The sequence below is a fragment of the Pan paniscus genome, chromosome 13 (assembly GCF_029289425.2).
Source record: "Pan paniscus chromosome 13, NHGRI_mPanPan1-v2.0_pri, whole genome shotgun sequence".
Classification (NCBI taxonomy): Eukaryota; Metazoa; Chordata; class Mammalia; order Primates; family Hominidae; genus Pan; species Pan paniscus.
In genome coordinates, this window is record NC_073262.2 from 69,928,676 (window position 1) to 69,942,583 (window position 13,908).

At 37.9% G+C, this 13,908-nt stretch overlaps 1 protein-coding gene across 1 annotated transcript in view; it reads left to right on the top strand.

Annotated features, from left to right (window-relative positions):
* The first annotated feature begins 6,202 nt into the window (after positions 1-6,202).
* Positions 6,203-13,908, top strand: part of B3GALT1 (beta-1,3-galactosyltransferase 1) — a 574,453-nt gene continuing 566,747 nt past the window's right edge. Inside the window, exon 1 of the mRNA XM_063595434.1 lies at positions 6,203-6,337. The gene's annotated coding sequence lies outside the window, so the exon portion shown is untranslated. The remainder of the gene's footprint in view (positions 6,338-13,908) is intronic.

Consider the following 13,908-nt stretch of genomic DNA (forward strand, 5'->3'; position numbering starts at 1 on the left):
ATAATCTAGATTTTTAAAAAATTGTGAAGTGTGAAACTGTATTTTCATTTTATAATTAAATGAATATTAAGGAGATTAATTTTTTTCTACCATTAAAAAAACATATCCACTTTTTCTAATAACTGCTAAAAATCCTTTCTGTTAACAGATAAAGGCAATTAGGCACTTTTGAGTCTACATGCAATATAACTGGTACATTATACGGTATTAAGCTCATAAACATGCTGTCAACTTTCTGATTTAAGGGGTCAAAAATTCTTCACATAGCAAGTATATAAAATATTTTTTGAGCATTTTACTTTAAGGACTTCAACAGGGAGATGTGCAAGTCTGTTATATTTTTCCTTGTGAATGTGAAAGTGTTCTATGGTGCTCACTGGGTCTCTGCGTAGCCAGCAGGCAATAAAACAGAAGCAACAATGGCTTGCATGCTTCACTTACCAACTAAACAACATAGCCTATGCCCCCCTAGCATCACCAGGTCAACAGCCAGTACTAACCGACTACATCACAGGTATTGAAATATTCTTGGCGACTTGATGTTATAGACATTTAGAGAAGTGGATTTAAAATATCAATCCTGTTATGAAATATGATCCACTGTTAAATAGACACCAAAGGTTACTGAATATAAAATATGCATGCAGCTAACCTCCATAATAATATGACAAACAACAAAAAAAGAAATTGCTAAAGGAGAACACTATAGGTTTATCTTCCATACGGTACAAAGACTAAGGCAGACTTTCAGAGCAGATAACATTTTTTTAAGAAAAAAAAGCTTGGCAAACTTAATTTCTAGAAAGTAATTATCAAGCTGCATGGTAGCATAAAGTCCTATTGATCCAAATTTCTCTTTCTGTATGAACTTCACAGACTTGCATGACTTGGCATCAGTAAAAGCTAATGATGATTCATGCTATTAGCTTCCATAGCTCCAGTCCCTAGGAACTCAGCTTTGACCTTTTATTAGCAGTTTTCTCCCGAGGCAAGTAGGATTATTCTCTAGGCTCACTGCCTAATCACCCTAGAACACCTGGATAATTTGTTAAAAGCCAGACTGAGTGAGGGTCTGGGATGCTAAAAGAAAGTGAAGATTCAGTCTAAGGGAAGAACGCTCTTGCCTGTGTAATCTGGACAACAATCCTGGGATACCATAGAAAATAAAATTACTGTTAGAATTCAACTTATGTAAAGTTAAAATAGTCATAATTGCAAAAATCCATGTTAAATATTATAGTTTGGTTTCAACTTTTAGCATCATTTCTCCCTGCTCTTCCCCACAAAACCCCATGTAACATTTATACATTCATTTTTCCTTGACCAAACATTTATTGAGCTCTTATCACTATGCTAGACACTTAAATAGCATTCTGTTATGGTAATACAGGAGTCATTAATTTTTTAAAATTAATTTTATAGTGTCCTATGCTTTAAGTGGCTTCAGAACCTAGTATTGACTAATGAAGCCATAGAGAATGCTTTACAAATAACTTGAAAACTCTGCTCCTTTTCTCCTTCCTTACTCCTTCTTGCCTCTCACTTCTTCCTTACTCCCCCTTCCCCGACACACACAAACACACACACAAGCACATGCCTTCCTTCTACTTTTCCATGTCATGCTGCACCAATGTCATATGTAGCTGCTGTTAAGTAATCACAGCTTAAAGAAAAAAAAATTCATTATTAATAGACGTTGGATTTTCTTACTCAAGCAAATGACCAAATTTTAAATTATAAAAATTGAAAATGGAATCTAATGAGGTAAACAGGTATCTTTTCCGCAATTTTGGTAATGACTTGATTTCTATAACATTATAAACAAACACTCAAATGAAGGATTGCATATCTTTAAACATGCTTTTGTTTTAAACATAACAGTAATAAAGACTGTCAATAATTTAAGACTTTATGAAACTATGTCAATTCAAGTTTTTTATACAGCCTTCTGCATAAATCATGACTCTACCTCCATTTTAAAATATTGAACGTAAAGAAACATAACTCTTTTCTAATGTAAATATCCCACTTGAATTATCCTTTCCCCATTCTGCGTGGATCAAATGGTTGTCACCCTAATCGCCCCACCACAATTCTTTTTAAAGGAAACCAAAGATCTTCTCACCCATTCTCACCATCTCTTGTCAATACTTACAGTCAAGAGTTGATTTTCAGATCAAATTTCGCCCCCGCTCCAAAATAAACACTATCCTTACTTTTTCTTAATTATAAATGATCTTCTAGTCTTGTTGCCCTACTATACTCTTTCCTTCGAAATATTTTACATTATCTTAGTTTCAATGATTTCCTCTTTATTGGTAACTCTCAAATCTCAGTAGCAAAGAGTATGTTGTGGTGGTAAGAGTACAGGGCTAGGAATTTGAACGCTTGCCTGTTTGGAGTCCTGTTTCCTACAACATTTTGATGAATGATTTTCGTCTTTTACTTATATTTGTGTGTGTGTGTGAGATGTGTGTGTACACACAGGTCCTGGTATAAAGAATATTTTTAAAAATGCTAGTTATGATTAACTTAGTAGAATCTAATCTATTCTGTTAGTTTTCATTCTTGTCTTCTTGTTTTGATTTTGCTTCAATCTTTCAATGCAAAGAAAACCTAATGTAGCAATCTTATAATATGAGCACAAATATTTATTTTATAGATGTTTTATAGTTTTTAAATATGATAATTGAGGTGTTCTGTATTTGAAATTATCTAACAAGTTATATTATTTAGGGAAATAGGCTTTATTTCAGGTGTAATTTACATCCAATAATAAAACATAAAAGTCTGCCCTTCATTTAAATTAAGATGCCAACCATTAAACTTGCATATTTTAATAATATTGGAAGTGGCATAGTGAAGGAACTAAAGGAAAAACATTCTAAGCTGGGCAACATCAACAAATAAAGTGTAACTGATAGTCAATTCATCCTAAAATTGGTAAAGGAACTCTTTGAAACTTAATATGTTCATCTTTAGAAATAGATATTACATATCCATAATGAACAGTGCCATTGTAAGAATTAAACTAATTCACATTTGAGAGAGGGTAGTATTTATCATTAAATTCCAGTTCTTCACCTTTTTAGAAGGGCTTTTCTGCAAGAGTCCATTGTGGTTTGTAGTTTCAATTATAAGTTAATCCTCATCTCTAAGAAAGGCAGCTATAGGTTTTGTTTTGTTTTTAATCTCTACTTTACAGATAAGGAATACTGGGAAAGTTTAAGTGACTGACCTGTGATTACTCACCCAGACATAACCAGAGCTGGAACTAGACCAATTTCTCTTACTTCTTATTTAGTTTTCTGCCTGCTAGATGTAACTTTTGTCATAATGGATCCCAATGAAGTATTCAGTTCCTATTCCTAATAACCATAGATTTTCTACATCAATTAATATGAAGTTATTTTACATAATTTCAGGATTAGGTCAATCATTATTGACCATTATTGCTGGTACTGACCAAGCCAATTTCTGTCTCTATTAACAAGTGGAATGAATTCTCTCATTGCACAAGGAGAAAAACAGACATATCCGTAGGCCAAAAAAAGTTATTAAATTATCTTATTAAACAGTCATATAATTAAGTAACACTGGACTTTATGTCCAATACATCCCATGAAATTCATAATAATGCATGAAAACCTACTTAACATGCAATCTTTTCAGATACTTTAAAAATTTTGTCTTGGTTTTTCATCTTTACCGATTTTAAATATTTCATGGTTTTCACCATTAGTACGTTGTTAATTATGAAGTTTTTTTTTCTCAGAGCTGCTTATACAGCATTAGTGATATGGTAGCAACAGTGATATGAGATGTCAGTGTTATATCTGTATGCAGACTGTTGATTTTCTTTAGCTTTTTTGCTTCTGTAGGATAGTCATTTAATTGTCTTAATCTCTAAAAACATGGTACATAGGACCCATGTATTTTCAAGGATAACTGTTGCAAAATATTGAATAACATGGAAAGATGATATAAAATACTGGAAAATAGCATAATTGGCAGGGCATGGGAGAATGGTTAGAAAAATCATATTGATACTTGTGCAAGCACATTTCTGCAAGTTTCCACATAGCTTACAACATTCTAAAGTCAAAATCAGCTTTTAATGGAAAATCATTCAAAACTTACCTTTTATCAGGCATGTTTCTAAATTGTCATTGCATTTTAATTTTGATTTTGAGATTTAAGTTTTAAGATTTCTACATTTTGCAAATATCAGCTCCTCCCCATGAATAAAATATATTTTTGAATACATACATTTTTCTTTCTCTCCTAGATTTCAACTTCACTCTTTTATTCCTTCATTATTCATTTTTCCCCTTTATTACCTCATATAGTCAATTAGGGTGCTGATTTTATGTCATTGCACAATAATAAAGAACTACATATACAATTTCTGAAAACAAAACAACAACAAAAACCCCTCTCTAGATTAAAAATCTAGTGTGGTGTGGTCCATATTCTCTGTTTTTAGCCTTAAAAAAATGAACTTATCTATTAGCACAGCCAGTTCTTTTAAGAAGAGATCATCTGGCTCCCAAACTACATTGGTCAAATTACTGAAGGGGAGGAAGGCATAAGAGAATTGGAAAAAACAGTGATGATATGCACATACTTTCTATAGTACTAAAAGATGGCAATACACATCTATTTTGCAATCAAATTTTCCTCATAATGCTAGTAAAATTTAGACAGGGTTTGTTTTGGTGATCACAGGATATATGGAGTTTTTAAAGAGTAAGGTAAGTGAAGAAAAGGGTGATTATTATTGCAAACAAAAAGGATCCCTTAAAAATACAATTAGCAAGAAGAGCTTCAGCATCATAGCTAAGACACATTGAATTCCAGCAATTTGTCAACTATGTAGCTGATATACACACTTGATTTTTGACCCTCACAACAACGTTGTGAGGTGGGTATGACTATTTATCAGAGAGGGTCACTTTGGGAAGGTCCCAAGCTTATTAAAACCTTCATGTACAACTTTTTTTTTTTACTAGAACATTGTAATATAAACTTATTGGTAGAACTCTGAGCCATTCAAACATATTTGTACTAAAGAAACTAAAAATGTTCCATAAGGGAAGATCATTACAATTTAGGGGAGAGTGGTGCAGAAAAACATTTTGTGGCTTTTGTTTTCTTTTTCTTTTATTGCTAAATAACATTACTTCGCTAGTGTTTGAGTCAAACACACATTAAAAATAAAAACTATTAGAACATTCAGACTTGATTATCCAAATAAAAAGGAAAAAAGGAAGCAAACCGATTAGGTTGGCTGCTTAAATTATCTTTCCCCATTCTCAAGGTTTTTTGTTTGTTTGTTTGTTGCGTTTGGGGTGGGGAGGTGAGGGGCGTTTATTTGGAGGGAAGATGGGGAAGGTTCACTCTGCCTACAACTCCATTTCTCCGTGTGCCTCTTTGCTAGCTGGGGACACTTCGTGGCTGATTACTATGAGGAGTGGTTCGAAGCCTAAGAAGTAGTACTCTTTTCAGCTGCCAAAGGGAGAAGGACGGGGGCGCTGTCTGGTGACTGTTCGCGTGATTCCTTCAAGGCGGCGACCACCTCCTGGGATTCGCTCTCCAGCCGCGCCGTTCGTACTCGGGTCCCGCGACCCCTCCCCGCTCCCCCCTCGCCCCAGCGATGCCAAGACGCTGAACCGCAGGGACGAGGCTCTGGGGACAGAGTCACCCGGCGGCGCCCTTTCCTGCCAAGCCGCGGGCTCCTGGCGGTCAGAAAGCGCCCCAGGCCCACCCCTGCGGGCCCGGCTTTCCCTTCTCACCTAAGGCTCCGGGGCCACGAGTCCCCCATCCTGCGCCCCTCCCGCGCCTCCCCCATCCCAAACCCCAGCAGCGTCGCTGCCTCTCCCGGAAACAAGCCCGCTGAGCAAAGGCGGAGGAAAACCTTGGGCCTTCCGCTCTGATTGGTCTCCCCCCGCCGAGCGGGGCGAGGCAGCGATTGGCTGCCGGGCATTGTCAGTCGCCGAGGCCAGAGCCATCGCCGGGGAAGCGCAGCCGGGCTCGGGTGCTTCGGCTGCCGCCGCGGCTGCTCGGCTAGTGCAGCTGGGAGAGCTCGCGCGGGCGCCGCCGCCGCCTCCGCTGCTGCCCACCCCGCCGCGCCGCCGGCGCTGCCGGTCTTGCAGGCGGCCGCCGGGGAGGGGCGGCCGAGAGAGCGGAGCACGAGGAGGCGGGGGCGGCAGAGAAGTGATGCTGGCGCCGGGGATCGGGGCAGCGGCAGCGGAGCAGCAGCATCTTCGGGACCCTGGCTGCAGCGTCCCTGTGGCCCGCGCGCCAGCCCAGCGGCCGGAGACCACGCGCCCCGCGGGTAAGGTTCTGTCCGGCAGCGCCCGCGAGGCCCCCGGGACGGCTGGCGTGGTCTTTGGGGGTTACGAGGCGCGTGGTGGCCGGGGCATCCCGACGAAGGTGTTGGGACCCGGACTGTGTGTCCCGACGCTGGGCTGGGCTACTGCCCGCGCCCGTGCGGCTCCAGCTGGTGCGTTCTCCCTTCCGCGCTGACAGACTTTGACAGCGCGGGGATGGCATTGTGTGAGTGTGGATGTGGATGCGTGTGTGCGCGCGCGCGGCTTGGGGCACTTTGCAGCGAGAACAGTGGGTCCCCTCTGCGTGGCCCGACGTCCTTCAAGGACCCAAGCTGGGCTGGAGTGAGTAGGATGCTGTTGGCTCGGCGGGAGGTAGAACGCACGGAGCGCACGGGAAAGTCCACCGTGGCTCGTAAAGAGCCGAGCAAATTGAACTTTATTGCGGTGATTAAAAGGAGCTGTGGACCTGGCGCGCCAGGGGAGAGGCGCGTTCCACGAGGCTCCCCAAAGTCCCACTTTGCCCCGGGGACTTCGGAGGGGAAGGGAGGAGAGGGAAAAGTAACTGTTGGTCCACATTGCTGAAGAAAAGGAGGAAAGAGAAGTTGGGGGTGGGGGTGGAGGTTACTCTTGGGGGAGTGGCGACTTTTAGGTGTCTGAAGCCCCGCGTGGGAGGCTTGCTACACTTTTCTGGAGCGCAGACTTGAGGATGGAGAGTCTGGTACTGGTAGCGGCTCCTCCTGCCTGGTGGCGGCGTAGGGCGCAGCGGGACAGCTTGGTGGAGGCAGAGCGCGGCTCGGACGCCCGACGGCCCGGCGTCCAGGTGGGGCCACTGCCTCCCCAGGCCGCTTTGGCCCGCTGACCTCCCAGGTTGAGACCCGGCCTGGTGCGCCCCTGGCAGCTGCCAAATGCCTGGCGGCTCCGCCTTCCGACAAAGTTCAGGCCCGCTGGGGTCTGGGCCATCAGACCTAGGGCACGTTAACCACGCAGAGTAACCAGGTTAGGGTACCCAGCTGCCTCCAGAGCGTTTTTGTTTCATATTAGATTATCTTATCTGATAAAGCTGTTGAGAGTTCCACCCGTGCTGCAAAGCCTTCCGCAGAAGGCGAATTCTGTGCGCTGCTGCAAATGGATGGTGCTACTGGGCCAGATCCGAATCTCCGTAGTTCAGTGCAGTGGCTTCTCCATCCCTGCTCAGGACGCACCAACTTACTCTTGGCGATTGTTTTCTATGTGGCTCCTTGTCTCCGTGGGAGTATCTGCTTAGGAAAGTTCTTGAAATACCTCAATACTAAGGAGCTCTCCCCACTGTCTCAGATGGGGCGAGGCTCCGGTCCTTGACTGGCGTTGGGGTTGCAGCAGGGAATGGAGGTGGAACATCAGCTCCCTGCCTGCCAGCTTTGGTAAAACAAAAATTGGCTCAATACAGGGAGGCGGATCTTGAACTGGGGACAGCATTTTTCTTGTTATGTAGCTCCGTAATCTCTTTCACTAGAGGGATCTTTTGTCCCAAAACAAAACAAATCACAACACAACAAAAATACCCAAAACCAAACCGCAGAAACCACTTTGATTGGGCTCATTTCTGATTTGGTAAACCAGAGAAAATGAAAGTAAGGCACGTAATAGAAATGCTATAGAAAATCAGGAGGGAGCTGTCCAAAAATGTCAGGCATTTTTCGATAGTTATTTTTCATTGTAAAGATTCTATTTTCTCCCAATTTAACTACTAAGTTATTTTAAAGCAGATGAATAACTTACGATAAACTAGTAGTGATGTTAGTTTTGGGTCCAAGGATGGTCTCATGGTTTTCATCACTTAATTGTTGTGCTGTAAATGGATTTTTTATTATGATTTTAGTCACACATACTGCATTTGGACTAGTAAAAAATTGGTGCTAAGTATTTTCTTCTTAGCATTCATCATGTCTGGCTTAAAAGTGTGGTTTTCTGATATGATTAAAGAAAGTATATAGTTTGTGGTGGTTCTATACAAAATTTACCTGCTTCCAGGTGATTAATATTGCAATATTGTAGTTATTGAAACCTTCAGGACTTTGTTAAGGTTACTAAAACAGGCTAAGCAGTTAATGTTAGTTTTGTGTTTCTTTTATGCAGTACTATGTGCTGGTAAAACTTTTTGTTTTCCTCATAGGTTAATATGGGGGAAATAGGATTAAAGTGTGTTATACTTACTAATTAACAATTTTAAAATAAACTTAAATTAAAACTAAGCTATCAGTAACAGCCAGTACTAAAAATGGAACTTCTAAGGAAAATTTTAACGACTTGGCTAAGAAAGTGCTTTTTCACCTTGACATCAAGTAACATTTTATATATCCACTGCATTATGTATTGGAGTAAGCCACAAGTCTTAAAATGGAATTAAGAGCCTTTGTGCTCATTTTAAGGTTGTGTGTGTACGTGTGTGTGTGTGTGTGTGTGTGTATGGAACTTTTACTTGGAGGAAATCTTTTTTTAGATAATTTTAAAACGAGTAGGACAAATATAATCAAGTACAGAGAATTGTGTCAATGGTCATAAATATTAGGATAAAGCAATAGGAAATATGTTTAAGCATAAACATAAATGATGCAGAGTTGGGGTTGGGGGTGGGCACAGGCTTTAGGGAGCTAATGGGTAGTGCCAGCCACTTAATTTATACAAGCAATTCAAATTGTACCATTTCTGCGAATGTACTTAAGCTTTAACTTGTTTTGCTTCAGGGCAGCCCATGAGCTTAGACTGCCATATATTCTAGATGAATTTTAGTAATACAAGTAACGTCAACTTGTGAAGACCCTAGGCCACTAAATTCACTTCTTGACTTGTACAAGATTTTAATTTTAATACTCATCGGATAACTTTTCTAAGAAGATCACATCAATATGAATAGCAATGCTAATGGATACAATTATTTTATGAAATAAAACTTATTTAATTTGTCAGATAGTCACGATTAGTGTTTGTACGTGAATAGGTAAGAAAGTGAGGTTTATAGCGATTTGTTTTAATTAATAGTGAAATCATTCTTTTTCTAAAACTAACAATGTTAGGGGAATTAAAAACTTCAACTGGTTAGTAAATCAGAAGTTCATTCTCATTTTTTCTTTGTCTCTTTCAGTCTTGTCTCTTTCTTTCGCTCTCTCTCACCACACAAAAACACATGCATACTAGAAAGGTTCTCAGAAGGAATTTCGCCATGCTGCATTTGAAACAAATTGACTAATCTATTCTGAATGATGAATGTGCGTCATAAAGGAATATTCTCGTTCTCTTTAGTAATCTATTATTATGATACTGGTTTATTCAAATAACATTTAACAAATTGTACTGTGTTCCTACTATGTGCAAAATACTGTTCTGTTTGCTTTGACTGTGTGAATGAATACATACACTATTGTATGAATTCAATGAATACTTGTATGAGTAAATCACACAAAGATCCCCACCCTTTTGCAGTTTATATTCTATTGGGGTGCAATAGACCATAAAAATATAGTGATAACTTATATAGAATATTTATCTCCTACCAACCAGTTTATTCTAAGATCTACATCTCATGGACCAATCTCTTTCCATCTCATTTTCTCTTGAACTTATACATCCCCACTCATATATACCTACACAAATTAATGTAAGAATGGAAAACTAATACATATTGATCCTGAAGCTATGTATGAGAACAATAACACTGCGTAATATGTGAGGGTTAAAGGCAAAAAAGAGAGATCTAAAGATGATTATTCAGCAATAACATGATATAATATCTGTCCTTTAAAATATCTTTAAAATCAAATTATAATATTTTCAGAGGAACTAGAGGACAACATTATCTTTTAACGTAATGGTTCCAAATTAACAACATTTCAACAAAATAACAGTATTTATGACTGTGCAAAGTCAAATCTACAGAACTTCATTCAAAAGGGATGAGTGAATTTTAGTAGTTAGGAAAGATTCAAAAGCATGTTTGTAATGAGAATTCTTCTCTCTCTTCCACATTGAAGGTATCACATTTATGTACCTCTGTAAAAACTGATTAAAAAAAATTAGGTTTTGAGGTCAAAGTTTCCTTAAAGTTTATGCATCAAAAAAATAAAAAGACTCATGATCTGATCATCTAGTAAGAAATGCTGAAACAACAATTTTGAAGTAAGCTTGTCTTTAATTAAAAATAGATTTGCGTATGCAGTCAGTCCAATTACAGATCAAACTTTGCTAAATTTTACCTAGATCCCAGGTTCTATTCTTTTTTGCAAAAAAAGCTGTACAATTATGATTCCAGTTTCACTTTCTGTGCTTCTGTTTCATTACTTTCTTTGGGGTCTTTAGCTTACATCTCAGAATTATTACTTATCCTCATATGAAGAATGGAACCTAGCTTGACTTTCAAAAACCAGTTTGCGAACAATATTTTCATATTAGACAGAAGCTGAAATTATACTCCAAAGAAGCTATAGCACATAATGAATTAGTGCCAACTTATTCACAGGTTGTGTGATTACAGGACAATAGTGCAGGGTACATCATTCAAGAAAAGCCTTCAAGATTGCTCCTACCCACCCCAGTTTTAGGAGATGGAGAAAGACTTTCTGATATTGTCAACTCAGTATTTTATTTCTCCAGATTCAAGAATGCATTCAGCACTCATTTAAGCCTTTATCTTTTTTGCCCTAGTTTTTCTTCTTTCTGCCTAAATGCAAAACTTTAGGAAAACAATGTTTTTAAACCACAAGTAAACCAACAAATGGTTACCATATCTAGCACACTCCAGCTGATTATGAAACTGTTAATGAGAGCTAAGCAGAAATCAGGTATTTAGAGCTGGGAAGAACCCAGGTGATTCTGCAACTTCCTTTATGTGTAAGGAAGAACTTTACTCCAGGAAGTTGATATTTATTGCCAGTTCATTTGAAGTAGAAGATCTAGAAACACTATTTGTTAACGATGAAGTATATAAGTTAACACTTTGCCAGTTGCTCATTAAACAGTTCTATATTTTGTAAAATAAATAATAGAAATGACTGCATCTACTAGTTTGTGCATTTTATTATTTTAATATCTGACATACTATTACATTGTGTTAATATTATGTTGGGACCAAGAAAATGAGAAATTGGGATACATTTAGAGATGTCATCTAAGATTTATAAGGCTGGAGGTAACTTTGCAAGTAAAATATTTGTATTTACTTCATTCTTTATGTCTATAGCATACAGATGTATATACTCTATATACATATATTTATAGACTCTATAGAATTTAGTTTATAGAATATAATTGATAGAATAGAATTGCTAAAATAGGATTTCTTATTTCCCTCTTCTTACAGGACCTTTTATTTCCCAAGGTCAATCACTTTGGACTTCAATGTGATTGACAGGTGAACTTCAGGGACTCCAGAAAATACCAAAACTGTGTGCAGTTTTTTGTTACGTTTTTCTTGAATGTTCTAGAATGAGAAAAAAATGCTTAAGAAAATTTAAAAGCTACTGCATTTTTTTTAAAAAGAGCAACAACAGAAAAACAAAAAAACTAGGTAGAGAGGGATAACTTGCATGGATAATGAGAGAATTTTAAACAATTGAAAACCTCTTTCTTGGTTCTCAAAGAAAAGAAAAAAACAAACCTATTGCTAGATTCTCTCAGAAAACACCTTCCACAGGGGTTTGAAGAGACATATCATTCTCCTAAAGTACTAATTTGAAACAGAAGAGATGGTTTATAACTGATATACTGCACTTAGTTTTAATTGTACTTAGTGTTTTGTTTAGTCTTTGGCTATGAGATGTTTCCTAGACACATATAGATGACATCAGGGCTGAATCAATTCCTCACTGAACAGTAAGTCATGTGGGTAACTTTTCTAGGACCCTAGCACCCAGGCAAAAACAACTGCCAGGGGTAGAGGTTGTTTGCAAACAATTAGTTGTAAATTTAGATACTACTAGACAAGAAGAATTATACTAAATGTTCACAAATGCACCATGGCTTTGTGAATAGGGCATATGAACTAATAGTTAGGCCTCCTCAATTCTGTATCTGTCTATGCCAGTCATAGGGCTTGTGAGTATGTGTCACAGTTCATCACTACTTTAGTTTTTATTTTTATAAAATAGTGATAGCATCACTGATTGCTTGAATTCCAATTTTTGAGGAATTAGATGAAAAATATGAGTAATGCATGTTGATTTCTCTTGAGTGAACACAGCTAATTATAAACAGGAAAGGTGCTGTATTTTAAAATAAGCAACAATTAACAAATAATAGATTGCATTGATAAAATTATTTTAGTTATTATTTTGGCCTAATTTCCTTTATGCAAAGAAATAAAAGATAATCTTTAGCTGACTAAAATACAAAATAGGCAGATCCTGAAATTATTGAAGGCAGCTAAAAATAGTCATTTTTTTCCCTCTGTTGGTTCCTTCTTTCTCTCTTGGTCTCTCTCTCTTTCCATATATATATATTATTTATAAACATATATATATATGGAATTTATATAACATATATTCTTTTTTTAACTTTATATATTTTATTTAGTTATTTATTTATTTTGAGATGGAGTTTTGCTCTTATTGCCCAGGCTGGAGTGCAGTGGTGCCATCTCGGCTCACTGCAACCTCTTCCTCCCGGGTTCAAGCAATTCTCCTGCCTCAGCCTCCCGAGTAGCTGGGATTACAGATTCCCGCCACCACGCCTGGCTATTTCTTTTGTATTTTTAGTAGATACGGGGTTACACCATGTTGGCCAGGCTCATCTTGAATTCCTGACCTCAGGTGATTTGCCTGCCTTGGCCTCCCAAAGTGCTGGGATTACAGGCATGAGCCACTGTACCTGGCTGAACTTTATATTTTAAATGTTATAAAGAGTTATTTCAATGCTGCCTGAAAATTTCTCCTGATTTTATGTCATTGTAAGCCAGGAATCAGAAGCTATTAAAATTCAAAAGCTTCCTAAGGGACATTTTTAATAAATGTAAATAAGTAGAGAAAAAGAGTAATACTAAATGTATATATATATTCACATATATACATACAGACAATCACAGTTAAATTCCAAAGAGATTGTTGTAAAATTTACAGATATTCTAAAGTTCATCTACAATAACAAGTAGGTTATAACAGCAAAGGATTTTAACATAAAGAACGCATTAAGGGAAGTTGCACTTTCAAGTATTTAAAGGTATTACAAGTGATGATTAACATGCAGACAAACATGCAAAAGAGAATAAATGACCTCAGATGCAAACTCTAAAATATGCAAAAATAAAGCACAGTATGAAATAATCACAAATATGTGGGGAAGTACAAAATGATTAATATATGGTTCTGGGAAAACTGAATAATTATTTGTGAAAAATGTAAACTCCCTACCTCACACTGCATTCTAAAATATCAGATGAAGGGAGGGTAAACATAAACTCTAAGACAAGCTAAGAGCAAATAAAGACTCTATAAACAGAAACATAATGGGGAAAAGATTTTACCTTATAAAAGTTAACAACTTTAAGTTAAAAATACCACAATTACAAGTAAATGGAAAATAGAGGAAGTACATTCAACATCAGTGTCTT